At 44.9% G+C, this 16,161-nt stretch overlaps 1 long non-coding RNA gene across 1 annotated transcript; it reads left to right on the top strand.

Moving 5' to 3' along the window:
- Positions 1-215: 215 nt before the first annotated feature.
- LOC109489453 lies at positions 216-15,176 on the top strand. Its single transcript, XR_002142451.2, has 6 exons — positions 216-266; positions 616-882; positions 7,045-7,128; positions 7,252-7,405; positions 8,700-8,793; positions 14,945-15,176. It is a non-coding gene; the product is annotated as an uncharacterized LOC109489453 (long non-coding RNA).
- The last annotated feature ends 985 nt before the right edge of the window (positions 15,177-16,161 follow it).

The raw sequence follows: 16,161 nt of genomic DNA, 5'->3' as shown, positions 1-16,161 counted from the left end.
ATCTTATTTAAGACCATTCGAGACTCCACCCAGACCAGCATTTTATTCTGAAAGCAAAAAGCAAATGCAAATCACAAGCACCTCTGCCGAGGTACCAAGGAGGTACCAAGCATACCCTTTCCCCTCTTTTCTCTTTAGTCATTCACTTTAAAGCTGTGATTGCCTCTTTACTTGGCTGAAGTATAGCAAGTAAGGTATGTTTTGCTTTGATTGTAGGATACTCGAGTGGAATAGCATATGATGCGGACCTCTTTCTAAGCAAGAGTGTAAGTTCAGGCTTCTCATCTTCATATCAGAATGCCGTGTTGGTCCTGCACACCTGAATCCTAAGCATAGGGTCTAAGCATTTAAGTCTATTTTCACTATCAATGCTAGGAAACTCATTCCATTTTTCAGTTCATCTTAGTTTAGGTTTTCAGGTATAAAACTTTCACATTCACAATGTTTATTATTTATACATATCTTAATGATTTTATTTTTAAAGAGTTTTTTTTACTATAAGGTACCTCAAATCTTTTTTTGAGAACAATGTAAACATGGTATTGATAATTTAGAAAAAACACATAATATTCAACACTGAGAATTTCCTTAAGAATCATTGTGTTTTATCCACAGGTTGACTAGAGAACACTGGTAAAAGATAACCAGTTCTGGTATTTTGCTGGGACACACTCCTACTGCCATAGTGGAAGTTAAGATACTGAGATCTCTGTATGAATTATTTAAAGCCACTGCCCTGAGCTTCCTGAGACCTACCACAGGCATTGAACTCTGCACCTCTCCTGGGGCCTCTCCCTCATTCACCTTCTCCAGGATCCAGCAACCAAAGGAGCCCTAAAGGACCGGCACCAAGCTGTGACCAGTAGCCATTCTCTCCTGTTGGTAATCTAACTGTTCTGGCTATGTGTTTAAATAGTCCCCTTAGAGGGAATGTTTTTGCTACTCTTGCATCCCTTTAGTGCAAACAATAGCTTTGCACTAATTTTTTGCAAACAGTATTCTTAACCGACAGAGCCACCGAGGTGTCCCATAAACAGTATTCTTCTAAGGGCAGGGTCGTGGTGAAGAATACAGGTTCTGAAGCTGGACTGCTTGGGTTCAAGCCCTGGTTGAGCCTCATATTTGTCCCTGTGACCTTAGTGGGTTCTGTATCTTCTCCGTACCTCATTTCTTTATCTGTGACGTGGAGGTAATAGCGGTATCCCCTCATAGGATTGTCGTGAGGAATGAACAGTGAATGTTAAGTCAGGCAGTTGAACAGTGCCCATAGTAACAGTGCTTAGCACATTATCCATGATTATTGAGTATTTACCATGTGTCAGGCACAGTACTAACTGCTGTTATCTTATCACCATTATACCCAAGTGGGTATTATCGTCCCTATTTTAAAGAGAACTGAATCTCAGAGAAATTAAGAAACACACCTAAGGTTACCATGCTGGTGATGGATAGAGCAATTTTAAATTCCTATCTCTTTGACCCAAAGTCTATGCTCTCCCCTCTGACTGAGAGTCTTCCCTGGTGGAAGCAACACTTGGCAACAAAGAAGAAAGAGAACATGCCATCTGGCCCAGGTACTTTGGTAAATGCCAAGTATGTGAAGATGTGCAGTGGCTACAGTGGAGACCTTGGAGAGGGTGTATGGCAAATGGAGTGTCCGTCTGACTAGAAGAGTCAGAGATTCTATTAACAACAGTGTTCTCCCATCACCCCAGCTTTGGCAGGCATCCCTGACCCCTCCTGTTCCCTCGCGCCCAGACCTAGTCACCAAGTCCCTCAATTCTGTTCCATTGGTGTCTCTCACATCCCTGCCATTCCATTCACGCCTTGTGCTAACACTCCATTTCAAGTTCTCATTACCTCATGTCTAGATCATTTCAAAAGCCTCTTAACTAGAGTCCCAGCCTCCATGTCTCTAAGTCACCCCTCCCGCAATCACTACATTATCCCTAAAGAAACTGCTTCTATCACATGATTTCACCATTCAAGCCCCCCCCCCACCCCGGCCGCCACACACAACCCTGTCTACTGACTATGGCTCAGCTATTTAGATTGACCTTCACATTCCTTCTTAATCTAATTCCAATCTTCATTTCCAAACTGCTCTCTCAGGAGTCCTCTGTAAGAATCCCATGATTTAGCCAAGATTGTTTCCTTGTTATTCCTTAACCATGTTATTTCCTTTCCCACCTCCAAGCCTCACCCACTCCATTCCTCCTGCCTGGCACACCTTCCTCCACTCTTCTAAATCCTGAATGTCCATCATAACCCAACTCGGCCCCTCTCTCTGCTGTGACACCTTCCATGCCTACTCCAGAGAAGTGGATCTTCTCCTTTATCTGATTTATACTCCTCATTTGACACCTAGACCCCACTGCCTTATATTATAAATTTGTTGTTTGTACATGCTCTGTTTTCCCAGATACCTTGTGACTGCCTCACGGCCAGGGGAGTGAAGGAGATGGATGGCGGGAGGGTTTTGACAGGGAAGTGGTGGTATAGCCTGGTGGTTAGGCCTTTGGGCTCAGGAATCAGACAGCCTGGGTTTGAATCACAGCTCTGCACTAACTACCTAACTAGGCAATCTTTATCAAGACAGCTAATCTCTCAGTGTCCCCATCTATAAAACTAGGACAAGGACTGGACTGTCCCTTCCTCATAGAGCTATTGTGAAGATTAAATGAGCTGGTATGTAGAGAGCCCTTATCCAGAGCCTGGCACATAGATAAAGCTCAATTAGTATTATTTATTATTACTTTCATTATTGAACCAAAAGAGAGAGTGTATGATGTGCTAGACACCACAGAAATTACCTTATTTCATTTGTTTGACAACCCTATAAGGTAATAATAGATCATGCCTTAGCTATGCCCTAGAGCTGGAGCCTTCTCACCAGCCCAGAATCAGGACTTTTCCACGAGAGAGAAGTACACCGCATCACGTGTAAGCCATGTTTAATATCCCTGCTGCAGCTGAACTTAATTCTAACAGTCCTGTCACTCCGGTGCTGGAAATAGCAGCACTTCTCTCTGGTGACCATTAGGAACTTCATTGCTAGTATTCAAAAAATTCTATTAGCAGGGAATGACCCAATTTAAGTCTTTCCTACATTGGTCAGCTTTCTCTTTAGTGTGAGCAGGAGGGTATGAGATTGAAGAATAAAGAGAGAGAAAGAGAGAGAAACAGATATAGCTTCTTTCCAAAAAGGCAGGGAGGAGGCAAGGTAGGACTAAACTCAGGGACCCTAGGCGGCCGCCACCATAACCCCCTAAGGATGCAGGGCAGATGCGGTTACACTGTCGGCACAGTCTCTGCAAAGAATCACGTGGCTGTTCTGAGCTGTGCAGATCTTAAGTCCAGCCTCAGGTCAGACACATGTCTGCTGCTGGCTATGGGTTGTTTTGGTTATGATTTAGCAATTTGCATTAAGTCGTGACCTTGATCTGTCCTTTGTGCATCTCCCTAAGAAATGAAGAAAAGTAAAACATAAAAACACTAAGTACATGCCCAAATTAGTGGCACAACACCCCCTCATCCCACCTCCCTCGTTCCTGTTGAAAGAGTTTGTCCTTTCACCAGAGCTGTGAGTTCTAGCTACTCGCATTCTCGGATTCCCTATAGCTGGACCATAGAGATGGACCTAGTTTAGTCCAGTTGACCTGTAAAGTCTGCTAAGACACTGATGGGAAGCTCCTTCTCCACTGTTGACACGGGCTGCCTGGAACTGCTGCAGCCATCTTGGTAGTATGAGGTAGACAGGACTGACGAACTGAGGAAGGCAAAGCCAAGAGATGGAAAATATCTGTTTCCTGATGAGATCGTTGATCCAATCTTTTAAAATTGGACTGAATCCAACTTCTTGGTATATGAAGTAATAAATGTCTTTATTGTTTAACTAATTTTGGTTAGATATGCTGTTACTTGTCACAAAAAGCATCCTTACTGATGCAGTGGCTAAGAACATTTTAACCTTCAAAGCTGTAATTCTATATCTCTATAGGTTACCCTAGTCAAAACAAATGAATCTCACCCTTACTAGCATGTTCTTCCCCATTTTCTAACTGGAGACGGTTTAGGGAAGTATGCTATACCCACAGTATGGAGGATTATACAGTGAGGTACTCCGCATTCAAAACCTGGCTTTACCACTGTGACCTTGGGCAAATTAACTTCTCTGTCCCTGAGTTACATCATCCATTAAATGGGAAAATAACCATCCTGCCTCCTAGAATTGGATCCAAAGATCTAATACGTAGACAATACTTAGAACAGTGCCTGGCCCATAGCAAGTCATCATCAATTTACATTAGCTTTGCTTTCATCTTCAAAGCAATGCACCCTTCCCCAGGTTTCCAAGGCATTGTGCTGTCACACTTCCCACCTACATTTTCATTTGCCAAGCATTTCTAGGAATAGCTAAAATGTGGGACAGACACAGTCAGCTCAATCATGTTGTTGGCACACATACCACAAGATCCTCAGAAAAGAAGTTTGAGAGAAAGTAACAAATATCTTGTCTGGAAACACCATATAGAAGCCCAAGTTCCCTTCACTCCCCAGATCCCACGCTCTAGATATCCTTTACCCCGTGCACTGAGGCAGAGGGGGCAAGGACTCTGGGGGTTGCTTGTCCCACAGGCCCCTGGGGTGCGCCCTTAGCACGGAGTGTGTCTCATCCATCTACAGCCCTAGTGAACAGAAACAGGAAAAACCCACAGATCCTCTTATATCACGATCAGTTTTTACTTTGCTCCTCGCCATTTCTCCATTTCTTGCTGGGCCAAGAATCTCATCTTGTCTCTTTCTCTTGGGAGAGTTCTTTTCCCATCAAACCATGACTGTACATCCCTTGTCTGGCTACCACCCACCAGGGACTCAGAGTCCGCTTCAGCTTCTTACATCTGCATTATGCTTGTCAATCTAGGTTGGCTTGCAGCCAACACTTCTGTGTATCTGATCTGTAGAGCTCTTGGCAGCTTCCAAAATATTTTGGCCCAAGTTATTTAATCCTCACAAAAATCTTGTGTGGTGCATGTTTTTATTCCAAACCTGACTCCTTGGGGGCTTTTTCCTTTTCCTGTAGAGATCAAAGGCAAGGGGAGATGGGACGAAGATATTTCACTTTCTTTGCAGTATGGGTCTGAGGTGATAAGGACTTCATCTGGTTTTACCTCAGCAGTGAGCAGTTCAGGAGGAGAGAAAGCAAAGACCCTGCAGGAGTCACCTGAAGTCAGCCAGAAACTCGGGAACTTGGCTTTTGAAAGAACAACAAACACCTGATACCTCTCTGCAAAGAAGGATCAGGTTCTGACTGGTGGTGGGCCAATACAGAAGAGAGGGAGAAGGAGGTTCTGGAAACTAGCTGGCATAACCAAGTACTCCCTGACATGAAATCTTTTGCCTCTTATATGAGACCAAAGAAGCACAATATTTGGCCCCCTTCGGATTAAAGATGCACTCTTGATTTATGAGAGAGTCCCTGAAACATTTACATCAGCCATGACTAGGCTAGAAACTGACCCCACCCGGCCCCCTTCAGGGGCAGGGGTTCAGATTCTCTGTGAACAGTGGATGTGCAGTGGAGGTTTGCCCAAAAAGGATTGCAAGTTTGTGAAGCCCTGGTCGCCGTGTTCTGGAAGGTAGGAGGCAACGGGCCTCGTGTGTGGGCTGGTACCACACAGCTCTGCCGCCTCAGTATCTGTCTGAGCTGCCAGACTCTTGGAAAAGTTCCTTTCATTTCTTCAGTTTTATTCAGTGCCAGGTTGGGAGGCCTGGAGAGGGGTCAGGGTCCTAGCCATTGTGTTAACCAGAGCAGTACCAAGTGACAAATGCTGTTCTTTTTATCTTTTTCTTTTCTGCCTTCCAGGAAGATTAAAAAAAAAACAAAAAACAAAAACCAAAAAACCCCAACTCACTTTTTACTTTCAAGCACACCCTGTTCCTTCACAAGGAAAAAAGAAGCCCACAGAGCAACATTTATTCATAAAGTCTCTATTCAGCTCTCCTTGCTTGTTTTTGGCTCAGGGTTTAGCTGTTTCCCCGCAGAGCAAAGACCAGCGGGGGAGGTGAGGTTCAGAGTGGAGAACAGTCAAGAGACCTGCTCTTCCAGAATGCAATGGAAAACCACAATATTTCTGGATGAGTGGCATGAGCACAGCGGTGACTTTATTCTCTATTTCCCCCTTTGGATGGGAGCCTGCCTACGTCAGGGCTGGCCAGGCTCACCCCCCATTCCTGCCTGGGGACGTCGTCTCTCTGAAAGGGGCTGCCTTGGGGGGAAAATTGGGCTCTTGGAGTGGCTTTCATGGTACAGCGATTCCTTATCTTAGAAGGAGCCAAGTGAGCCATCCTTCTAGCTGCTCAGGGAGAAAATTCTGGAATTATCCCTGATTCCTCTTTCTCCCATCCTACTTCCAGTCCACTAGCATTTCCCGTCGGCTCCACGTTCAAAATTCCTTCAGTATCTGTATCAGTCAGTATCTATATTGATAACCATCTAAGTTATAAAAGTCAGTATCTGTACCTATATGTGGTTCGACAAGGGAAACAACAGGTTGGAGATGCACAGTAAGAGACTCATCGCCAGGAGCTGGCTTACATAACTGTGGGGCTGGTTAGGAGAGTCTGGAGTCCGCAGGGTGGGCTCTCAGGAAAGGCAAGCAGGAATGCCCAGCTGCCAGATGAAGCCGCTGTCCACCAGCAGGGTTGGTTCCTCAACCGGGAACCCTCAGGTCTGCTCAGAGGGCTCTTCACTGATTGCATCAGGCCCACCCTGGATCTGGGATAATTTCGCTTAAAGTCAACCCACTAGCGACGCTCATCACATCCACAAAATATCTTCACAGCAACACCCAGATTAGTGTTTGATCAGATACCCGCTCACTGTAGCCTAGCCAAGTTGGCCCATAACACCTGCTGTCCCATTGTCGAAGCCACCATCATTTCTCCTCTGAATTACTACTGCGTCAGCGTCTTTGTCTTTCCCAGTTTCCTTGTTTCTGCTCTGACCCTCCCTGCCTCTCCCTCTCCCCCAACTGTTTTCAGCGGAGCAGCTCCATTGCTCAAAGCCCTGGTGATGGGCAGAATGATGGTTCCCCAAAGATGTCCACGTCCAAATCCCCAGAACCTGTGAGTATGGTATCTTGCACTGCAAAGGGGACTTTGCACGTGTGCTTATGGGATGGGGGTGGGGATGTGGGGATGGTCCTGGATTACCAGGTGGGCCCAATCTAATCACATTCTCCTTAAAAGCGGAAGAGGGAAGCAGAAGACTGAGATTTGCCGAGAGGACCTGACCCTCCACTACTGGCTTTGAAAATGCGGGAAGGGGCCACCAAGCCCCTAGCAAGGAACAGGGGACCTCAGTTGTGCAACTACGTGGAACTGAATTCCGCTGGCAAATCCAGTGAGTAAGAAACCGATTCTCCCCCAGGGCTTCCGGGGTAAGCAATGCAGCCACACACACACACACCACCACCACCACCCCCACACCCCGCCCGCCACAGATAGCTTGATTTTATCCTGGTAAGACCCGGTTGGGCTTCTGATCTCTAGAACTGTATGATACAAATGTAAGAGTTTTAAGCCACTAGATTTGTAGTAATTTGTTTCGGCAGCAACATCCTGTCCTACTCGGTGTAAAAGCCAAACTCTTCAGAACCCCCACCTCCCCTTCTCTGACGGCATTTCCTACTACTCTCCCCGAGGCGCCCCTCACCCCTCCATCAGCGCCAGGGCCTGGACCAGCCCGAAGCTTGTGAAGCATCAGCCTTGGAATGCCAAAAAATTCAGTAATCAAGATAAAAAACATTTTAATGAAATACTGAAATTAATGCAAAAAAAAATCCGTGGTATATAAAGTATAAAAACTTGGACGCAGGGCAGGATTCAACCCTGCATTTGTGCAGCTCGCCTCCTGCTAATGACAGCCCTGATCTCTGTTGCTGTCAAACTCCCAGAGCTTTCCCAGTTGCTTTTGCCCCAAATATCTGCAAGCCTTTCTCCCTCAGCTGCTTCAGGCTTTGCTCAAGTATCCTCTTCTCTATGAGCCTTCCCTGACCTCTGTTTAAAGGAGCAGTGTCCCTCCCTTGGTCCCTCCCTTGGCCCCTCCCTTGCTTTATATTTCCCCACACGTGTTACACATCTAATATTCTAGTTTGTTTATTTACTACTGTAGGGAGGTAAAGTTTTTCCTCTATCCTCCTAGGGTTTCTGGCTGGGACTGTCTTAACAGATTAAGAGGAGAAGAGCATACAAATTTCATTTTCATGAAAGTTTTCATGTACACAGAGGTCTTCACAGGAAAACACAGACCCGAAGAAGTATCTAGGCCCAAGTGCTTATATACTAAGTTGGAAAAGAAGAGTGACAATTGTGGAAAAGTAACTAAAATACATGGGTAGACTAGAAGAAGATAAGAGTTATTTTAATAAGGCTTGTGTGTACAAATTTCCCTTAACCTCAATTCCCCGTCTTTGGTGATAAAAATGTTCTTTTTCCTCCTGGTATTAGGAGGGCATCTTTCACGCTGGAAGTTTCATCTCACATTTTCAGGAAGAAAAGGAGCGGTCAGAGTGCTTTCCTCATACCCTTTGTTTTTCAAGTGACTTTATCTCAAAATAATATGTCAAAGCAGCATATTTTGAGGTAACATGTTCTGAACCCCTTTATTACTTATTGTTTGCTGCTGTTTCATCAAGGCCGAAGAGTACGTGGCATGTGGTAGGCCCTCAGGAGTGAAGAAGGGAAGGAGAGAGAGAGGAAGAAGTGTGGAAAGTGTCAATGGCAAAACAGGTGTGTATGTATATTCAAGGAAGAACTCTCTTGTTGGTTTATTGAAGCCTAAAATCCCTGAAGAACTGTAGTAAATTTCAGTCTGTCTGTTTAAGGAAACATTGATTTATAAGCAGGGTTATTTTTTCCTCTCCCAAAGGGGAAAATCATCAAGAGCCAGTATGTTCTATGAGACTAATTAGCAGATTTGCATTAGCTGTGTACTTTCTTTTCTAGGACATTAGCTAAATTCTGTTTCCACTGAAATTCTGGGAAATGTTTGAATCCCATGTAGGTTGTCCAAAATTCTTTGAGATAGTCTCTGCAAGCTGTGTTTAATAATCCCTAGAGATTTTATTCTTGTCTAGTTTACCCTCAACAATTAAAAATTCAATTTTGATGATCCCTATTCTCTCTTTTTTTGAGTGGATTCTAATCTGTTGTCAAAGATTAGTGATAACTTGCATCATAAATTGTTCTTTTTTACTGTGGCATAAAAAAATTGTAATAAATGTATTACAAGGTTGATTAGGTTGGAAATGAGACCCAAGTTTTATCACCATTCATTGACTGATTAGCACCCATGGGAATTGGGGTTTGGCTGGAATATATAAGCTGGGATTTAATCCGAGTGAGTTACAGTTGGTGGCACATGCTGAATTCTGAGGACTGTGTGGCCAAGATGGCCAGTGTGAGCATTTGTAGAAAAAATTAAGCTGAGGAAGTGGGTTAGGAGAGAGAAGAGTGGTGCAGGAGGAGGCAAAGAAGGGGAGGTGGGGAGTAGGGGGAAGAGAGGGGCTCAGAGTCCAACCAGAAGTACTCCATTCCTGACAGCTCTTCCAGTTCCCATCCTCGAGTCTTTGCTTCCTGTCCATGAACTCCATGGGCTCTCCCCACAGCCTTCCTTGAGCTAAGTTGAGGGGTTCTTTTTTCCTTGTACCTGGAAGAGCTGACCGGACTGTATATTCTTGAGGATGGCCATTGAACAAGCAAAAGTTTCCTTGAACACACGGGAAACCACAGGCAGATTTGCGCAGTCTTTTCCACTGGAATTAAAGAGTGGGTTTTGATGGATTTAGTGTACGAAGGAAAAATGAGTTTCAACTAAATGTAGTATTTTGGATTGGATCCTGGAACAGAAAAAGGACCTTGGTGGGAAAACTGGTGAAATCTGAATAAAGTCTGGAGTTTGGTTAATAATCACAGTCATGGTGATTTCTTAAATTTGACATGTACCATGGTTTAGAAAGATGTCACCAATAAGGCAACCTGGGTGAAGAGTTTACAGAACCTGTGCTATCTTTGCAACTTTCCTGGAGGTCCAAACTTATTCCAAAATAAAAAGTACATTAAAAAAAAAAAGCTTTCAGGGACACCTGGATGGCTCAGTCAGTTAAGTGGCCAATTCTTGGTTTTGGCTCATGTCATGATTTCAGAGTCATGAGGTAAAGCCTCGTGTCAGGCTCCGAGCTGGGTATGGAGTCTGCTTAAGATTCTCTGTCTCGCTCTGCCTCTCCCCTGCTTGTGTGTGATCTTATGCGCAAGCTTGGGCACGTGCGTGCGCGCGCTCTCTCTCTCTCTCTCTCTCTCTCAAAACTTTCAATTCCTGCATAGAGAAGGAAGTAGCACAATGGAATGGAAACAACAACTATAATAGGGGTCAGAAAAACTAGGGTCAAACCTGGAAAAGCTGGGTTTAAGTCCATGCTTGGCTTCTTCCTAGCTGTGCAGCCTTGGCCAAGATCCTTCACCTCTCTGAGCTTCAGTTCCCTCACAAATTCATAGTGCCGTTTGGGGAAGTGAACAATGACCCTGACAGTGACTGCACGGCAGGCAGGATGGGCCAGGGTGGTGGTGTAGGAAGGAGAGGGAGCTGGTCTAGCCTGGACACCTGGACTGCGTATGAATGAGTTCAACCCTTGGCTTGTGGTACTTTATGCACTCTGACAAAGAGAAAAGATCACTGTCATCCATGCCATGATGAGAGCCTCTTCAGAGTTGTATGTTATGTATGTAGAAAATTACATATCCCTGTGTACACACATTTCATGCGTCACCTTTCAGGTAATATTGTGTCATTGGCATTTTAGTGTCTGTAATTGTCCTTGTAAATATTTTAACTGCAAATTAAAACACACACATATGTTTATATATATGCCTCCAGTGCATATGCTTTATATATACATATAGATTTATATGTAAACATATAAAACACTATATACATAACTATATACTATGGTAAATATGCTGCTTTGGCATATATAATACATGCCAGTGTAACATACCAGTCAAGACAGAGGCTAGAGAGGCAGGCTCTGGGTATGCATCCTAACTCCACCACTTACTGTGTGATGCCCTATGCTTCATTTTTCTCACACAGGGAAAAGATAGACTGTGCTTCAAAAGATAATCGAGATAAACTAATGTAGTTGATGCAAATGGAATATAATGTCTGACTGTAAACACTAAATAAAAGATGGGCTTTGATTATAACTAAATTGTGACAGTTTGTAATAACTTGAACATTACAGAAATGTAAAAATCTTCTGTAATTCCACCCACACCACCCAAGATATTCACAACTGTTTGGTGCCCATTTCTCCTCTCCTCCTTCCCGTTTGGGGTCTTTGAATTTTTCTAGTCCATTTGTGTGGACTCCTTCTGTTAAAAATAGTAGTCCTTTGTCTTTATATTTGTTGAATATTTTCCCCAATCTGTTGCTTATCTTTTGATTATTGGCTTGGAGATTGCATAGAGGTTTGATAAACATGATTTCATAGCCTATGTGAGTGATACTTCTTTTTCTTTTTTTAAGATTTTATTTATTAGAGAGAGAGAGTACAAGCAGGGGAGCAGCAGGCAGAAGGAGAGGGAGAAACAGGCTCCCCACTGAGCAGGGAGCCTGACATGGGGCTTGATCCCAGGACCCTGAGATCATGACCTGAGCCGAAGGCTGCCGTTTAACTGACTGAGTCACCCAAGCGTCCCTGAGAGTGATACATCTGTCCATTCCCAACCTGATTTCCTTTCCTTGAGGACGTTCAGGGGGTTGTAGATAGTATCAAGACCTCAAGGAAAGGGGCTGGATTCGGGTGCTCCGTGTCCTGTCCATCACAGTGGCCCCTTCTGAGATGTCCTTGTTCCCATCTGGTCTTCAGTTCTGCATCCATGCAGGTCCTAACCCTGAGGCTCTTCAGGCCCGCAGTCTGCTAGCGCCATGACTGGGACCCTCCTGGACACATCACTGATCCTGTCCTGTTCTGGCAGATGTTCATGCCTGTGGGAAATGCTGAGGCCAGCTCGGGCCTTCTCAACCTATATAAGCCACTCACCATTTCTCCTCTCCCCTCCTGTGCAAGGCTGAGCTTCAGGAACTCCGGGATCGTCTTCAGGTTCCTTCCGTTCTTCAGTTTACAGGTGTATCTTCCTAGAAGTAGCCAGCCCCGTTTGAACAACCTTTTTAGGTGGATGAATATTTGCGCCAGGAGCTGTTGAGGGTGGGGAGTCTTTTGGAACGACAGCTGTGGTGGAGCAGAGGGAGGGCTTGAAGCGGGTACAGGTGCAGCAGGGGCCTCTGCTGGTTCTGAGGGGGCTCTGAAGGTGGATGACCCCTCAGAGTCCTCCGAAGGCAAAGCTAGTGGGCCAGACTTGTGTTCTTACACATAGGAGAACCGTTGTTCTTGGTAGTCTCTAGGGAGGGGGTGTAATCTGGGGCTAGGCAGCCTCTCGCCTGCCCTGGGGAGGGACTCTGATGAGCTGTCCATACTCCTGGAAGCTGGAGGGAAGGAGTGTTCAGTCCCAAAGGGGTATGTGGGCAGCCGCCACAGCGTCGCCCACGGTGGCGCCCGGTCTCTGAACTTTCTTTGTGCCCCTGGCCCTCTCTCTTCTCACTCATCAGACTGTAGAATCTTTATCGAGTCTAGAGGGATAGCCTGGCTTTTTATATTCTTCCCAATTTATTGTGTTTGCCCTGAGGCCTGAGCCAAAAATGAGTGTTCTTTGTTCACATTATGCTCTGTCATCGTTTCCCTGAGACAACGGAACAAAATGCCTGGCCGCCTAAACAGTGGGGCCGGGAAAGAGTGACAGGAAATACCAGGACTAAGGTTCAATGTATTATCCCGCCACATTCGGAAAACAGTACATGATGTGTGTTTAAGGTTTACATGATGCAAATGACCCAAAATGATGCCCCACAGATTCCTCTTACCTGGGGAGGACGTAGAGAAGAGGGAGGGACTCTGAAAAGAGCTCCAAAGCACATCTTGTGAGGGGAAAACATTTCAGAATTTCCAGGGCTTGGGGTGAGAAGGGATCGGTAGAATCTTTAGCCAAAGGGAGCACAGACTGATTTATGTATCTGAGAGCCTTCCGAAAGTGGGATCTTTTCAGAAGCTGGAAGAGCTGGGATCTAGAGAACAGAATGCTTTTTGACAGAAGAAGGAAAGTCTCTTCCATTTGAACTAGAGGCGAAGAGGAGAGTGAGAAGTGTACTGGGGGAACAGCAGGACACCATGGAGTCTCCCTCAAATGGTGTCTTTTCACTAAGAAGCTCGAGGCAAGGTCATTCCATGCAAGTAAAGGAGGAAATGCTCTCATGGAATGAATTTTGACAAGAGAACCTTGAAACAGCTCCAGAGGAGCAAAAGAAAGCCCTTCCCAGGGGCATAGGGAAGGAAGTGTCCCTGGGCAGCTCAAGAGCCCCACAGAAATAGGCATTACTCACTGAGGTTGGGAGTGTTTCTCTGGTAGCAGTGAACAGCACAGGTGTGGGCTCAGATAAGGACGGGTGATGATGGATTGATCAGTTGTTTTTTTTTTTTTTTTTAAATCGAGCTATAATTGACATATTGTATTAGTTTCAGATGTACAATTTAGTGATTCTAGGGGTGCCTGGGTGGCTCAGTCAGTTAAGCATCCGACTCTTGGTTTCAGCTCAGGTCATGATCTCTGGGTTGGGAGATCAAGCCCCCTGTTGGGCTCTGCACTCGTCAGTGGCATCTGTTTCCCTTCTCCCTCTCCCTCTGCTCTTCCCCTTGCGTTCTCTCTCTCTCTCTGAAATAAATTTTTTTTTAAGATTTTATTTGTCAGAGAGAGAGAGAGAGAGTACAAGCAGAGGGGAGGGGCAGGCAGAGGGAGAATCAGGCTCCCTGCTGAGCAAGAAACCCAACACCATACTCAATCCCAAGACCCTGGGATCATGACCTGAGCTGAAGATAGATACTTAACCAACTGAGGCACCCAGGCATCCCTGAAATAATAATCTTTTTTTTTTTTAAAGTCAAGGCCATGAACATAAAAAGAAATGAAGTGCTGATACACCCTACAGCATAGATGGAGCCTTGAAAATATTATGCCAAGTAGGAAAGACCAGATAAGAAAGACCACATATTGTATGATTCTATTCATGTGAAATGTTCAGAATAGGCAAATCCATAGAGAAAAAGCAATGGTTGCCAGGGGCTTAGGGGAGAGGGGAATGAAGGGAGACTTTTTTTTTTTTTTAAGATTTTATTTATTTATTTAGAGAGCCCGAGAGTCCCTGTGAGCTGAGGGAGGGACAGAGAGATAGGGAGAGAGAATCTCAAGCAGACTCTGCACTGAGCATGGAGCCCAAAGTGGGGCTCAATCCCATGATATCATGACCTGAGCTGAAACCAAGAGTGGGATGCTTAACCAACTGAGCCATCCAGGTGCCCCAAGAGTGACTTCTTAAGTGATTTCTTAAGCTCACAAAGGAAGAGAGCTTCCTTTTGGCAAGATGAAGATGTTCTGGAACTCAATAGTGGTGATGGTTGCACAATACTATGAATGCTACTGAATTATATGTACACTATAAAATGGTTAAAATGGTGAATTCTGTTATGTGTATTTGCGTGTAAGTGTGCATGTACACACATACATAAGGCTGTGGGGGAAAAGTGGGGAAAGCAGGTACAGGTGGTTCTTTTATTATAATTGCCACCACCACCACCACCTGCCCAGGACATAGGCCCAGCTCTACATCTGGCCAGGCTCCTTCCCCTGATTCTTGACCTGTCTGCACCTCTGCAGACCCGTGTGTCCTGCCCATAGGTATGGATAGATGGCCTCTAAACTTCCTTCCAAGTCTGAGATCCTCTGACCTTATGATTCATTTGTGGTGTACTCCTTCCCTTTCTTCTTCCCATAGACTCTCCCACTTAGCGATATACCTACATGACCTACAGAGGGAGGAGCAAGAAATCTGGAATCAACTGGATGCACATTCAGATGTCTGCTTTGTCCATGTACTTGCCATATGACCTTGGGCCATGATGTCACAGAGGCTCTGTGAGCTTCCTGCTTCCTTAGCTATAAGGGGCAGATGATGACTACCACCTTGCCAGAGTGCTGCAGGGATTAGCAATGTCAGTGGGGCTGGCACAGAGTAAAAGCTAAATGCATATTTCTAATCGTTGCCTTTTTTTTTTAATCAGAGAAACTCAGAATTCCCATCAATAAGTAGCTATTTAACCACCACCACCTTAGTAAGATCTAAATTTGTAAATCTACTTGGCAAAGCCCAGAAACTTCTAGGCCCATTTAGATATTCATGGGATCAGAATTACCTTTGAGGCATGACTTGCCAAAATTAGATAACAGCTAGGTAACAATAATTAACTTTATATGTGTCAACCAGATTTGCTATTAATTAGGGCTGAGACAATGGCATAATCTTATGTAAAAATCAAGGCTACACAATCACATTATCTCAACAGAAAAGAAAAACAGAGTTACAACATGCCACTGCCCTTTATGTGAAGGAACTAAGCCCTGGCCTGCCCTCAACAAAAATCTGCTTTAACATAAGCCAATAAGACAATAAATGGAATCCAAAATAACTTCGGAGTAAAATCCAAGATGTATCCATGAAGGAGAGAGGCTAAGGTTTTGTGGTACTGCTCTCTCTCCCAAGGGCTCTATAAACCCCTGAGGCTTAATTTGTAATTCTGTTAGAGGTTCTCACATCTCCAAACCTTTCCTTACCTTATGTTGACAAAGCCCTTCAACCTGCTGGTTGAATCAAGTTAGTGCTCCCCAGTTTTTTCATGAGCTCTTGTCTTAGTTTGAGCCCCCCCCCAAAAGCAGAGTCTGACAGAAGCACTTGGTTTAAGGAATTTATCAGAAAGTTCGTCTGAAGTAGGAGTGAGGGAGCAGGGAAAGTGATGTCAAGAAGGAAAGTGTGTTATCAAGGTGAGAAAGGTACAGAAGGTTTCCTACCACTACACCTAAAGGTGAGCCTTTATCAGCCAGCTTCCATATCCCAGTGACTGGAAGTTACTGAGATGGACATGAATTCCCCTGTACCTGGGGTTACTCTTACCTGTGGGCTGAGCAAGGTCTCATGGTGTTGGAGAAGGCCCTGCG

The sequence above is a fragment of the Ailuropoda melanoleuca genome, chromosome 11 (genome assembly GCF_002007445.2).
Source record: "Ailuropoda melanoleuca isolate Jingjing chromosome 11, ASM200744v2, whole genome shotgun sequence".
NCBI lineage: Eukaryota > Metazoa > Chordata > Mammalia > Carnivora > Ursidae > Ailuropoda > Ailuropoda melanoleuca.
This window is presented reverse-complemented; position numbering and strand designations above follow the sequence as displayed.